General features: G+C 42.3%; 1 protein-coding gene across 4 annotated transcripts in view; it reads left to right on the forward strand.

The window, feature by feature from the left end:
- The first annotated feature begins 3,529 nt into the window (after window positions 1–3,529).
- LOC146364974 (membrane-associated guanylate kinase, WW and PDZ domain-containing protein 3-like) overlaps window positions 3,530–15,678 on the forward strand; it is a 60,908-nt gene continuing 48,759 nt past the window's right edge. For 2 of the 4 annotated variants that reach the window (XM_084917995.1, XM_084917996.1), the window contains exon 1: window positions 3,530–3,924. The gene's annotated coding sequence lies outside the window, so the exon portion shown is untranslated. The remainder of the gene's footprint in view (window positions 3,925–15,678) is intronic. The other 2 variants (XM_084917993.1, XM_084917994.1) reach the window with 1 other exon arrangement.

The following is a 15,678-nucleotide window of genomic DNA, read 5'->3' on the forward strand; positions in this document are numbered from 1 at the left end:
AAACCAAAAAACCCCACCCTTTCCTATTGGTGGAAAAAAGTACCATGTTGACCAATCAAAAAAAATGATATGGCAACATGGCATTTAGTTGTTAAGAAACGGGGGGAAGTTTTAGGAGTGACGGCGGTGTTTTGAGATGTGAGAGATTTGAGACGTTTAGCGCAAATATTGTGTAGTTAGTGTGTAGTGTAGTCAATAGTTTTGTTGTGTGTGTCAGAACAATGAGGCGACTGCTGAATGTTACAGGTGTTACAGGAGTGATACATCTCATGTTGTCAGGCCTGCAGGTATCAGGCTGTTGTTCTCCTTTATCTCATAGTGGACAGAAATTATTTTTGGAGTGGCACAAATAATTTGTGTGGCATCAAATTTAATGCAGAACAGCTGATTGTTCTGTAAATAGATTGAAATGTTTGTTTTAAAAAAACGCATTGGCTGCATTTAAAAAAAAAAACTGCAAAAAACTTTGTTGTTTGCCAAACTGAGTTACTTTTTTGAAGAAGTAACTATATAATTAACATTGGTCATTATTTACTGTATTTTGCAGACAGAGAGTTACAGGACTCTCTCCCAGACCACAGACTCATACTCATTATACAAGTCAGATATATATATATATATATATATATATATATATATATATGTGTGTGTGTGTGTGTGTTGTGTTTTCAAAATTGGAGTTCAAGTTATTTTTACTTCCAATAGTGTTAACATGCTGCACAGGTCAATGACTAGATTTTTTTTAATTTTCATTGTAAGTGGGCTAAAGCGGTTAATTAAAAGTAGTCTAACATAAATGTAAATGCTGTAATTTGATTATTTTAATAAACCATGTAACTTGGATGGATTAGATGGTGCACACGTCTGATGTCGCTCACAGTGGTCCAAGGGATCGCTCAGGGAGTTTGTGTGTTCGCTCAGACACATTAAAAATTAGAGGGAATATTGGTCATGAGTCTCAGCCAGATTGCTCTCTCTGAGCTTGTGGATGACTCGAAAACTGAAGTGGGAGTTCATAAGCATCATGTTCATAAGTGGGAGTAGAGTAGTGAAGTGATGAGTTTGCTGTGGTAAGGAGATGACAGCAAAACTGTCAATGTGCTAGCTGGTGTATGTTCGTTTACTTTGGTCCTCTGGGTGTCTCTGTCATAAACTAGGGTTTGTGTTGGACTCACGACACAGGACTCTGAACAAAAGTTGAATAGGTTTATTTACAAGAAAGTCAGAAACTAGGCTTGAGACAGAAAGGGTTTCCAAGTAGCAAAGCTCAAAGCTCCAACAGGTTAATCCAGAGTTTCCTTTCTCCACAACAATCTCTCTCGGATCCACCTCCAGGTTTCTGCAGAGAAGAGAAAGAAATGTAAGTAATGTTAATGGAGTGAAACAGAGCAAACACACATGTTGAAGGAAGCAGTGATAGTGATAGTTCAACAATCAGGCATCAACTGAAGGTCTGACTTGGTCTTTCGTAGCCAGAGAATCAGGTGATTACCAACAGGTGAGTTCATCACTTTCAGGTGTGCAGGACCAAAGTGCAGGAATCCAGAAGAGACCCCGCCCCTGAAACACAAAGGTGTTTTAATTGTTCACATACATGCTTTCATATACACAGAGGGACAGAGAGAGCATCAAAGAGGAGAGAACGACAGAAAGAGGGAGTCAGCAGGGGAAGACTGGAGGACCATGACAGGTGGAGAACTGACAGACTGGGAAACTGAAGAACTGAACACGAAATAGCTGTCCAGAGATGTGTTGTAGCTACCCAGCTGAGCCTCTCTGAGAGCGAGGGAGTGTTGAATAGGTCTGAGTCTGCTAAGTCCATTCTCTGGCCTGATCATTGTCATAAACCAGGGTGCCGGTTGGAGTCAAGACGCAGGAGTCTGAGGACATTTCAAAGGTCATACAAATACAGACAATGATATTAACCATTTACATAGAATTAACCATTTACACACTACAGAAATCTAGTTTCCTCGTTTATTGCATCTAGTAGTAAATGTGACGTTTCGAGCGCACTTAATCACGGATGATGGATCACAGTGACCATGACCAGTGACAATATTATCCAATCAGAGACTCGCATAGGAGTAATACATGTTGCCTTGGCCTGAGTCAAAAATCAGTACTTAGAAAATAAAAAAGAAACAACAGGAAACAAATAACAATTAATCAGGAACAAACAGATGGACAGATGTAAAACCTACTCAGCCAATTAACCACATATCCACTCAGGTGAGCAAGTGACTGTTAGAGAGCAGGAGAGGAAGAAAACCGGCAAGAAACAGAACAAAAGAAGAGGAATTACAAAATAAAACACCTCTAATAATAAGCAATAAATCCAGACCCTCATATGCGATACAAGATGGATGGATGAATGGATAAAACATACACAAGGTGTATGTTTTACTAAAGGCAGAGTTTGAAACTATGTGTTGTCCGGTGTTTCTCTGTTTGAGGATCTTTTTTATTTCTCTTTAGCATGAAGACGTATCTACAGACCTGAAGGACATCAGGAACTCTGCAGTCAAAAGCGGAGGAGCAACCTGCAGGAAGCACACCAGAAGAGCCATGCTTTGAACTGAGGTCCTTACTTAACATTGCTGTGATGAATAAACTTTGTGAAGTATGCGTCACTTTGTGTCAACTTGTGAGTCTTTTTTGTTGTCTTACATCTCTTTGTATCTGTTTCTGTCGTCCTTCTGAAGTTTCTTTGATCTTACTTTGTGCTATTTTGTCTCTTAGATGCACCAATTCAATGTGACATCAACACAATCCACAACCATTTATACTCCTAGAGCTGAAACCTTCCACTAAATTCAGAAAAAAGGAAAAGGAGAATTTGAAAAAGGAAACAGAGTTTTTCCAAAGTTCACAGCAGTGCATTTCGTTTTCTCCAGCTGTTGTATCTTCCTCTGTAACGTCTCTGAATCTCTGTCCTCCCGTGCTCATATAGCTGAAAATACACACAGAGGCTGATGCTGCGCTGCATGTGGCAGGTTAATAGAGGTGCACGACAAGCAGTTGTGATGTCATTTTTGGCGCGAGCCTCTGTTCGCAAGGACGACAATGGCGAGGATAAACTGCCTGTTAAGCATTTGAACCCTGTGGGCATAGTCGGGCCCCTGCAGTGTTGCACAGAACTATCAGTTTATAGCTATGGCTCACACACACACACACACACAGTCATGTTCCTGTAACCTCAAACCCAGTGTGAGTACTGAAATGTGATGAATTACATAATGAGGTTTTGGTTTTGTCCCCCAGAGGGAGCCGAGTCCCCACAACGTGAGTACGCAAACCGACTGATGTCCCCACAATATCACTAACACAAGAGCACACACACTAACAATACACACAGATACTCACACTCGCTGATGTCAGCCTATTGCCCCAACCACACCCCCCACACATCACGCAGACTCCTCCCTCTGAAGGTGGAGCTCCCCCCCACCACCACCCCTTACACATTATCATCAGACCCTCTTTCCGCTGTGTGTGAGGAGAGAGAGGGAGGGCGGTAGAGAGACATTAACTTGTCATTGCTTTCACAGTGTAGTAAAGCCCCATTAAGCTGGTGCTGCTGCTGCTGCTGCTGCACAGTTACCTGCGGGCATCACACACGCACACACACTCAGTCATACAGAAAGACACGTGTACGTTGCGCTCACTGTTTCTGTGTAACAGTGTGTGTGTGGTCTTCCACCTTTCAGCGCTTTGCATTTTTACCTGCAGTGGAGATCGCGCACACGCCCCCCCCCCCCTCTCTCTCACTCACTCTCTCTCTCTCGGCGCGCACGCTCCTCGCGCATGCACGCAGCAGCAGCAGCGGCAGCAGCACCGAGGGAGCGATCAATACGCTAAAAGCCCGGAGAGGATTTAAACCGGAGCGGAGAACCGGAGGGGGACTCGGCAGGAATTATGAAGGTAACGGAACAGCAGAGGGGGGTCCCGGTTTGGCTTTTATTTGCTCGGCTCCGGGGCGCGCGCGTGCATGTGTGCGCTCGGCCGTTTTGACCGAGAAACCCGGTTTGTCGGAGCGGTTTCTGTTTTTTTCATTTTGTTCCTCTTGCAGGTACAAACGGCGCTGTCAGCAGATCCACAGCCGACCCATGCAGCCTACTGTCCGGGCTCAGGGGCAGCGGGCTGTCGGTCACATCCTCCATCAGCACCACGTCTCTATGTGTGTGTGTGTGTGTGTGTGGCACCGTGTAAAATCAGAACTGCGAGTGTAAAGTAACAGCTGGTTTGGGATCAGTGTGAGTGGACGGGTGACACCGTGTGTGTGTGTGTGTGTTTACATGGTGGCCAGCAGCTGGGTCTGCGCTATAGAAGCCGCTCTTTGTCTGCTCTGACCGTTTGTCATGAATGGCAGCAGGAGTAAGAGGAAGAGGTGTATACATATAGGAGGAGAGGGGTACGGTGGGGTGATGAAGAGTACATTAAGGAGGAGGAGGAGTTGTCGTGTAAAGCACTCCACACTGCAGAAGGTGTTTTAACCTGAAGCTGATTTACTGCCAAGGATGGAGAGATTAGGAGGAGACCTGAGGGAAAATAACATTTTGGGTTTTGTTATCATTGTAGTGGAGAGGACAGGGTGTGTTGTCAGGGAGGAGGAGCTGGTTGTAGTATCAGATTGTGGGTGATGGTGTGTTTATGTATGTAATGCGTGGAGTGTTGCTGGATGCTGCAGAGCTGTGAGGATGCTTTTAATCTGAGCTGTTCTGATGAAGAGTGATAAAAGGGGGTAAAGTGGGGGGTGTATCTGGCAGCCAGCTCTAGGACACTCTGCTGAAGGAGCAGCTAAACAGAGAAGCAGTTAAACGTTTCAAACAGCGCAGAATGGAAATGTCTCCACACTGGATAAAACTGCCATCAGTCAGCTCTTTTTCATTTTCAGTGCTCGCGCTCTGGTCCAAGAAGAAAAGTGTGCTCCAGCGTTTTTCTGTGGGGTCACAGTGTGGAGGGCCTGAGGTTTGGTGCTGGATAAATAACAAAACTGGACTTAAATGTAGGGTTAATGGTATTAATGAATCGATCACAGATGCAGATACCAATGCATTTTCATCCACGATCATCATCTTTTTGGTCAGATGCTTTTGTCGCCTTCGTCCTGGCAGCTCTGCTGCCTCCGTCCGCACAGTAACAGTTTCTGAGAGACACAGTTTGAAGGTTTTGAAGCCTAATTTTCATCCTGTTGACACTGTTGTGTTTTTGCACTTTTTACTCAGCTTTTACATACACTTCCAGCCACTGGTTTGGATTAGTGCCTAAAAACAACTCGGTGATTGTGAGGAAACAGTTTCACTAAGACAACATTAGGCTGGATTTAAACTTTGCTTTGTAAAATAAAATTAAAGATGTATTCCCGTTGTTGACATAATTTATTTGCGTTTCTTTGATTTCAGCTCAGTGTGAGAGTCTTTACTGTATGTTCAGGTGTCTCCCTTTCCTGCTTTCACTGTGTTCATTCCTCACAGACACCTGACCCGATGCGACTGAAAGTGAAACAATATTAATCAGGGTTACTCTTCCTGCATCCACCCGTCAGTTCAGCCCCTCCCACAGTCCAAAGACATGCATGTTCAGGTTAAGTTTGAGGTGGATGCAGGCGTGAGCATGCATGCGTGATTGTCTCATTATCTGTCTTTGCGATCAGATAATGCATGATTCATGTGCACAGAGGAAGGCTGAGTGACATTTTCCTACTGAATTTGATTAGTTTGTGTTTTGTGTTGAACTGTTAAGAATGAATGAACAGATCAAACTGACATCCAGTCCAAATATACGGTTGGATCACTTATCCCTACACTTAATCAAACATGCGATTATAGATCAGCTCAAGGTAATGAAAAAACACAAAAATATGGGAAACTAATGAAAATGTCACTCCCAAGCCCGGGTAAATGGACAGGGTGTCGGGAAGAGCATCCGGCATAATATTTAGGCCAAATCAAACATGTGGATCATAAACTTTATAGATCAAAATAAAACAAAATAGTAAAGATAAAGGTTAAAACAAAAGCCCATATATATATATATATATATATGTATATATGTATATATATATATATATATATATATATATATATATATATATATATAAACTTATATCTGTGAGGAACAGGAGTTCACCCATTCAGATCAGCCAAGCTTAACCCAGCGTACTCGTACAGATGACAGTTACAGCTGGTGTGATTTTTATTTTACAACTTGCACCTCTGGCAGGGCGAGTTTCACTTTTTCCCGTTATGAAGGAAGGTTTATAGTCCCAGCAGATCAACATGGCTTTGCTCCAGCCGCCGTCACGGAGACAAAGAAATCGGCTTTTATATCTTACATGAAGTGGAAGTAATTTTGTTTTTGGCACTATGTTGCATTATGCATATCTGATGTTTGTTTTTTGAAATGGGCATGTGAGAATGGATGACTAATAAATGAAGCTGAGCCTGAAAAATAAAAATGAAAAACGTTACTAAAAATAAAGATTATATAGACCCCCGCCCACCCCCACACCACCCTCCACTACCGTTCGGGGACACTGGCGACCATCTCTGTCCTGTTTGTTTGAGAGCCGAGGTTTTCAAGTGTCTCTTGAAGCATTCTCTCAGCCTCACATGTTTAATTAATGCCTGTTTCTGAAGTCTTTTGCACGCATGACGTCACATGGCCGTGTCCAGAGTGTTATTCTAGAACAATGTTCGACATTTGATCTTTTTTAATATGTAGAAAACAGGGGGAACTATTCTGATTCGGATGGAAATGCTGTGTATGGTTTAAACGAGGAAGCTGCCTGTGTAAATCACACATAAGGAAGCAGACATGATGCTCGTTCAGTGCAGCGGACTATTACCTGCTGCTGTTACATTGGTGCAATAGGGACCTGGCAAGTAAAAGAGTCTTTAATGTTCAATCCAACTGCATCAGGCCTTTTTGTTCTCATTTTCACCTCCATCAGATGATGTCTAGAAGACTTCAGGGCTACAGTGCATGTGTGAAAATGGCTTATAGAGCTGGTTCAGGGATTTTTAGGCTCTGAAAAGTCTCTGCAGCCTTTTTATGTGCACTTTAGTAAAAGACGTGACGTACGTCAGAGGTATATTCCTTTCTAGCCTTCAGGAGCTGATGAGGCTTCTCAATAGGAACACCTGTATCCTCAGTAAACCTTTTCTCAATGTTTCCCTCAGTGCTCGTCTGTTTTTAGAAACACTTGGGAACCATATCTGATGAGAAATTGATCGATTGATTGAGCTAGCATGTGTCGTGCTTCCTGTCTGTCACAGCAGGATGAAGACTGGAGATATTTTCGTGCAGCTCATTATAAACATGGATTTGTGGATTCAAGCTGAAGTTGTTGTCAAGGTTTAAATGTTTGATTGGTTTCGACCGGGTCACACACAAATATGTTGATGGACATGAACCTCTTAATGATGCCACTTAATTAGGAACAACTCTAGACTTTGCTCCAGAGTTCCTGTCTTGCTTTTTAACAATATCAATCTTTTTTTTAAAACTATTTCTTTTGTTTGTGCTGAGAGGATGGAGCTGCAGAAACTTGGTGAGAAAGGCAAATCTTTTGCAGTTGCATGAAATTCTCAGAGGCAGAATTTTAAACAGATGCTTGAAACATTTCTCAAAGATTTAGCTCCGTGTTGACGTCACAGAATCATGCAGCTGGTGCAGATTTGTGCGCAGCATCTTTTGCAATGGTCTGTTTGACTGAGATCTGGTGACTGTTGAGGCCATCTGAGTCAACTAAACTCATTGTTATGTTCCAGAAACCAGCCCGATGTTGTGTCTGTGCATTTTTTAAAGAAGCAGCATGGCTTCAGTGTGATAAAATGTAAGAGACCATCTGCTGCTTCTAAATTTCTCTTAGAGAAATATAAATGCAGCCAAAAATCACAGCTCAGTCGTAGGGGTGGGCGGTATAAACGGTATATGGCAGAAACGATATGAATTTGGCCAACGGTAGAGATTTTGACTATACCGCTCTACCACGATAGCGCATGTTGATGGTGTCATCATGCTGCACCTGTTTTGGTCGAAAGCATCGCAGCGGCTACAAACAATATCATCTGCAAATTATGCCGGGCGACAATATTAGCGAAGAGACAAAACATTTTTTAGAATATGAGGAAAGCCAAAAACTGCGCTTCCTCCACTTCCCTACCATTGATTCATTAATGTTGAATTCTCTCGCAGCTGCTCTGTTCCCATGTTGTTGCAGTATATTAATAGCTAACCTCGTATTGTGGATGGATTATCTCAGTTGTTCTCCTGACTGAAGTTTGGTCCATTTACAGCATCCTGCCATGCGATTGCATTCGTTCCTAACCATCGGGAACCCTCACATTAACTTTTATCGAGTGGAAAAAAGTTGGCTTCATCCTCCAGCTTCACTATGTTTGTTATGCTAACATAGCTGTGTTGCTAGCGATCACGTAGCACATCATTATATACCAGCTAGTCCAACTTCAGTAACCCTACAAACGTCACTGCTGTTTAGTTTTCTGTCTTCATTTATGTTGGAAGTGATAGCAGAGCTGTACGTTTGATTTTTTTCAGAAATCTCTCAGTCAGAACATGCTATATCATTTTTAGGTGTAAACTAGCGAGCCAACTTCCTGCTAACTTCTAACGCCGTTAAATTTAATAAATTCTGTTTTCATGGATGCCTGGATGTTAAACTTAATTGTTACACCTGGTAAAGCAGCAACGCTGATCATTTTATTAAAGATGAAAGAATTTAGACAGTTTTTAACTCTCAGTGATGCCGCAGAGTTCATTTGACTTTGGGACCTGAAGCGGACGGAGTTTTGGGCTCCTGACTATGGTAGCCGTAATGCTCCGACAATCCATCAAGTGGTGCGGCTTCGTACTTTACCAAAGTCGTACTAAAACATTTTTGACAGATTTTTGAGCACCATGTGCCACATAAAACCAGTTCGAGGTCAGTAAGCACAACCAGAATTCATACATAAGGTGCATCCGATTATAAGGCGCATTGTCAATTTTTGAGAAAATTAAAGGATTTTAAGTGTGCCTTATAGTGCGGAAAATACGGTATACAGAAGAAAAGACTATATCGTTACCGCACATGCTTCAAATTATACCGCGATATGGATTTTAGGCCATATCGCTCAGCCCTAGCTCAGCCTGTAACTCATGAGATGGGTGGTTCTGTCACAGTTAAGACAATCAGTGAAAATTTAAAAAAAGGTCATGAGGTGCTGGGTTTGAAGCCCCCGACCAGCCGAAACCCTTCTGTGTGGAGCTTCTGTTCTTTTCATGTCTGTGTGGGTCCTCTCCTTCCCCCCAAATGATTGCCTGTCTCTATGTGATAGTCTGGCAACGTGTCCAGGGTGTACCCTGCCTTTCACGCTATGAAAGCTGGGATAAGCTCCAGCTCCAGCAACCTTGAATTAGATTGGCAGTATGGATGAAGAATGGTTGGAAATTTCAAACAGGCTTTGATTATTGACTCTTCTCGTGAGCGTTGAAGCCCGAAAACATCTTTCAGCACAGCTCTGTCAGAAATATGACATTTGTGTTTACAGCAGTTCTGGGTTTTGCTGTTTGAGTGGTTGGTTTGGTTGCAGAGGTTGCTGGTGGTCTTATGTGCACACTGCTTTGGGACTTGGATGATGGAGTTTTAACTATGGGTGTGCACGCTGCAGTTACATAATGGCATTGATGTGCATGGAGGAAGGCTGAGTGACATTTTTCTGCTGAATTTGATTAGTGTGTGTTTTTTCTACCCTGGTCTTGTCTTTGCACTAGTGCACAGAAATATGATTCTATAGACTCGCTGCGCTGGTGCTGTATAGTGATATAAAATAAAAAGGGGAAAACACTCTCAGAACTAAATTGAATTCTCTGTTGTGCATGTCATCAGTTTTCTCCCATGCATAGCTCTCTACGGCGTATTTTATTTATTTTATTGATCGTCAGTCATCCGCATCACAGGTGTTGCTGTACTTTCAATCTTGTACTGAGTTGCAGAAGTCTTTGGTTGCTGCAGTTTCAAATATTAAATACAGATTATTACTTTTCTTTATTACTTTCCCATAAGTATAGAATATGTAACTTATTATGTAAACTTTGTACAACAAATAATGTGTATTACATATTTTTTTTCAGACGTGTTCATCACTCTGTTTCTCAGTTTTGCCCTCTTGCACCATGAAGGACAGTCACAGAATTCCATTGTACTCTGTGCAATGCCAATAAAGGTTCATTCATTCATATGTTAATGACTCAAGTGTCTGCCTCACCTGAAGTCATTAAACTTTCCTCCAAAAGTATTAAAAGAGGAATGTAAAATGAGGTAGTGGGGTTAAGAGAGAACAGCTTTATGAAGCCAGCAGAGAAAGAGTGTTTGAAGTGTGTGAGGTGAGAGCAGGCAAGGTGTTGCCCTCGGGTTAATATTTATCCAGGGCTCAAGCAGGTGACAGATTACTGAACTCATGAACAAACGTAGCAGAAATGCAACAGAACAACAGAGCCGAGTCAACACAGAAAACGACCGAGCAAACAGAGGAGCGGACCGAAGAGCAGTGCCGGCTGTGTTCACAGGATGAAATATTAACACGATTACGATCATCACAGTCCTAATGAGTCCGGAGGCTCGACGAGTCTGAGGCTCAAACTTTCATCGTACCAGAGAGCTAAACAGCTGAACGGATAATAAATGTCGAGGAAGCTTCGCTGCACAGTTTCATTTCACAGCGTGCAGATTAAAGCTGCGGCGGGCAGAAATCTGGAAACACCAGTGAGTCAGTGCAGGGGTTTGATGTATTGCATACTGCAGCCCAGTGCTTAGGGATGGGTATTGATAAGATTTTCACGATTCCATTTTCGATTCTGTTTAACGATTCGATTCTTTATCGATTCTCTTATCGATTCTTTTTAAAAAGGAGAACACTAAGATCGATTAGCTCAGAACTTTGTTTTATATCTTCTCTTTGAACAAGATAGAAATTTAGGAGTAACATGGCCTTACAAACCCAGCAGTGAGATCTTAAGAGATCCAGCCTACGGCTCTTCAATGGGGTGTCACAGGGTCCCCAGGAAAAAAAATTGTAAATGTAAAATAATAAAATAAATATTCTTCTGTAGCAATAACAAAGTATAACATAAATTATTCTGTAGCAATTACACAAGAATATCCAGTAATGTCCCTGCCAACAATTAAACACATTCACTTACCAAAAATCGGGGGCATCTGCTGTGGCAAATGGGTGCAAGCCTTTTACCACAAACTTAGTCACTGCTCGGTGACATTCGTCTATCCTGGCCTGAAAGGAGACGCTACCGGTAGACTGCAGCGAGAACTGCCAGCATCTGAGCCAGACTCTGTCTCTCTCATCATGATCACCTAAATGCACAGTAATGGCAGGTTTTGTAATAAGGCAGATCGCGCTAACATAATATGCACTGTTAGTTGATTATTTACCTGCCGCATTAACGGGAGAGGACGTGCAAACGTTACCGCTGCTGCTGGGTTGAGATTCACGAGTCCGGAGCGGAATTAAAATCACGACATTTATTTAAGGTCATCGCGTGTTTTGTGAGCAAATGCTTTTACATTTTCGTAGTGTTTCCTCCCTTAAATGAAATATCTACTTTGCAAGTATTGCAAGTTGCCCTGTTGTCATCCGTTCTCGTAAAGTATGACCAAACTTTTTAGCATTTGAGCCGCTTAGGCGCCGTGTTTCCTGCCAGGTAAATGACGCTCCGCAACGTGATGACGTCATTCAAGGCGACTGGAATCAATAAGGGAATTGTTTGCAAAAATGGCAAACAATTCCAAGGAATTGAAACAGTGGGAACCGGTTTTCAACAAGAACCGGGTTTCGATACCCATCCCTACCAGTGCTACTGTAAAGTTAGCAGCTTAGCTTTCCAGCTGAAGAACAGCATGCTGAGAATATTATTGCCATACTTGTTCAGAATGTATACAACATGAATGCAGACACTGTGGTTTTGAACATCATCTTTTTAGAACCACGACTCGAAACAAGGGTGGAGAGTAGTGAGGTTATCCGCTAATGTTAGCAAAGCTCAGTTAGCAAGATGCATCCATCTATCAGCTAATGGATAAACAACTGATTAATAAGCTAGCTAAACACAACATTGTAACACAACAACTGTTGAGATTTCTCATGTGATGTCATGTGTACATTACTTAAAAGTTGTTTGCCATATTGGATGTGGATACAACCACTGGTTGCTAGCAAAAAATGGGTATTCACCAAATGGTTGGCAGTGGTTCCTGGAGGTTGCTCGGTGAAAGAAGTTGCAAAGAAGCCAAAAATCTCCTAGTGATTGCTTTGGTTGCCTGTTGTTTTTCCATGTTTGTCTGAAAGTACTTAACAAGTACCAGAGTAGGAGTAAGAAAAAGTGTAACCCAAAGTGGAAATGGCGAGGATTCACCTTCAAATTAAAAGTGCCTTAGGGCTACAGCCAACATGTTTCATAAGGCACAACTTTTACCTTGAAGGAAACGGTCTCTGTGTCCAGTTTGTGTTTCACTTTTCACAGCTCACTACAGCTCAGAGGGTAGCTGGACAGTGTTTGTGGACATGTCCATCATTTCTATTCAAACTATGACCACAGAGGTTTCTGTCAGCTGATTGGGGGAATACGCATTTTCCCTTAGCGACAGGTGGCTGCCAGATGGTCACTGGCCAGACACTGAGCTTGTGTAACTGGGGCTTTATTCACTTGATCTTACATTGTCACTATGATTGGGACACGTCCAAAATGGCAGCCAAGTAAAAGTCACATGATGAGTCACATGTTCATAAAACCTCATTGTACAATATGTAGCCCTAATAAAAGCGTAGCCCACCAGGATTCCTGCACTTAGCATCACGATAGCTGTTCATCAGTGACTGTCCACTCAGTCTGTTGTCAGTCATTGCGTTCCTGAGATATGTGAAGCGTTACAAACTCTGACTTCTTTGTTTTACAGAAAAGCAAAATAATTAAAAGATGTTTTTGTTTGCTTTTAGTGACTTGCCAGCTTCTTGTTTGCTTGTGTACAGAAAAAATAAACAAAACCCAACATCTCCTGACTGCTGATTAAGCACCCAAAATGTTAACTTGAAAATGAGTTTAACAGCAATTATCCTTCTGCAAATGTGTTTGGATCACAGCATGAGATGATTCAGACACAGCGCAGATCAAACACATTAGCCAAAGAAAAAAATCCTAAGATCCAAGATCTGCTGTTAACTATTGCAAAGACTGAATTTTCAAAACAGTCTTAAAAAATCTGTACCTACAAGATTATGCCTGATGGCGCCAATGGTATTGTTTGTCAGGTAGTTACATTCAAATGGCTCCAAAGCACGCCAACATCATGAACATGATCAACAGGTTCATGTGTCAGCAAACCTCAAAGCAGCCATGCTCCTATTTTTAATCCTTACCAGAATTCACATGGCTGAAATACATTAAAAATATAACAGCACAGCTATTATGAGTGAGAAAGTATCTGTAGAGCCATTTTTCTTCTTCGACCATTAAAAAGCATTTTAGGTTTTAATTAAAAAGCATTAAAATGCTTTAATGTAGGAATCTGTCTGGATTGATTGAAGTGGCCATCAGAGGAACTGCAGTCACTTCCCTGGAGGTTTCTACTTGGTCCATCATCCTTTCGTTGCCACGTTTTTCAGTGTTGGGCAGTTGTTGCCACTGTTTAGAGACCACCTTTAGGTGCTGGATTTTTCACCATTAAAAAGGCTCCCAGCCATCCGGGGGAGGTTAACAGCCAAGAGACCTGTAATCGGCTAAAGTCTACTCAACTCAAGTGTTGAACACAGCAGCTAAATTCTCACGAAATTTATATCACGATGTAGATAGAATACATTTCGCTAGATTTATTATACTTGGATGCCACGAAAATACCATCAGCAATGCCGAATATAATTCAGCGCACAGTATGAGGTGTGGCCAGCTACCGTGCCTGTAAAAAGCAAAAAGCCGTACTTGATTTAAATTTGGCTGCCCTTCCCTCTAAGGTCATCTGCAGCGCTCCCAGCACTTCTGTTATGTTTGGATCACTCTGTGAAAGTCAGCATAACATAAATAAGGATGGGTGTTTTTTTGAGCTACTCTAGTGGAGTCTCAGAATAAAAATATAGAGCTGTAAGTGATCAGAACGGGTCTTCTTCAAATTACCAGTGCATCAGTTTTAACAGCAGCGTGCCTCTATAGGTCTATAAGTGCACATGCTACTAACTATTCTTTTTTTTTTTAGTAAAAATTAAGTGTGATTGACAATGTAAGGACAACATGTTACATCAGGTTAGTAAAGGTCTGGAAATTCCTGCACACTTCAGAGTCTCAGCTTTAATTTGAGACCACTGAGGAGCTGTGAACATTTTTATATGAGCGTAAATATAATTGATCAAATGAACATAATTATAAATAGCGAATCCTTTGCAGGCAATGACTCCCAGAAGTCTTTAACCTATCATACAACAGTGTTGCCTTGCTAGTGATGATTTGTGCATGCTGCACTGCTGCTCTCATCAGGTATTTGTGGCTCTTTGAACATTTTTTGTCAGTGAAACTAATAAAGGAGGAAAAACAAACACGTTTTCAGACATCTCTGAATCAAAGCGTCTGCCAGATGAGCAGCACTCTCCAGAGTCCCCGTCACTTCAATGTGGGGATCCGTCTAATCTCTGCACGGCTCCTGCCTTTTTCCTGGAGTCTGAGCTGATGGTTCTGATTGATAGGTCTGAGCTCTGCTGGTTTCTGTTTCAGAATAATCAGCTGTGTTTTCTGGAAACAGTGAGGTGGCTGTGAGTTTCAGCAGCAGCAGCGTCTCTACAGTCTGACTCAGCCGATCTGATCCGACTCCAGCTGATCACTGCGAACAATCAGCTGATTACATGGATGTTTCTTCTTCTGGTTTTAGATTTTACAATTTTTGCTTCTGGGAGGATGAGGAGCTGTTACCCGATCAGAGCTCTTAGTCAGCATTCATGGTCATCATCCTGTGGAGAGCAGCTGCTACTTCCTTTAACCTGTTGGAGAGGCGGTGTTTGAGTAGGTAGATTCACGTTGGCTGTCTCCACAGCGATGGCCCTCTTATGACATCATCCAAAAGGCCGTCCTGTCTTCCATGATGTCATCAGTAGCTACAGATCCAGAGCGACAGCTGCTGTCAGAGCTGCTCAGCGTCACAGCGCGGGAGCTAACAAACATTCATGCTCCCCGGCGTGCAGCGACCTCTGACCTCTTCCCTGCTGGCTGGATGCAGAAACACATCGCTCTGAATGTTTGCGTTCAGTGCAGCTTTAACAGAAACTGTTCTGCTCTCGGCTATTAATTAACTGATTCACGCTGTGAAATCTGATGAGACAGTGTAGCTGTCAGTTTGTCAGAGGTCCAAACGCCCCCAGGCCACTACAAACTATTCTCATACATGAACAGGAACACTGCATTTCTTAAAATCTGTCAAAATGAAAGGTTTTCCTTTGTTCGGGATGGCCTGAATACTATTTTCATGTTTTGTTGTATTAACCAATGCACCGCAGAGCCACATGGTGTAGGGTTCAGTTGTGTGTCCTTACTGCAGAAGGGTTCTGGGTTCAGACTTGTTGGTCAGTTGGTGGCTTTTGAGTTTGTATGTTCTCAGACAGACATGCTGTTAGGTTAATT

The sequence above is a fragment of the Perissodus microlepis genome, chromosome 20 (genome assembly GCF_051167445.1).
Source record: "Perissodus microlepis isolate ML-2025 ecotype Zambia chromosome 20, ASM5116744v1, whole genome shotgun sequence".
NCBI classification, from domain to species: Eukaryota; Metazoa; Chordata; class Actinopteri; order Cichliformes; family Cichlidae; genus Perissodus; species Perissodus microlepis.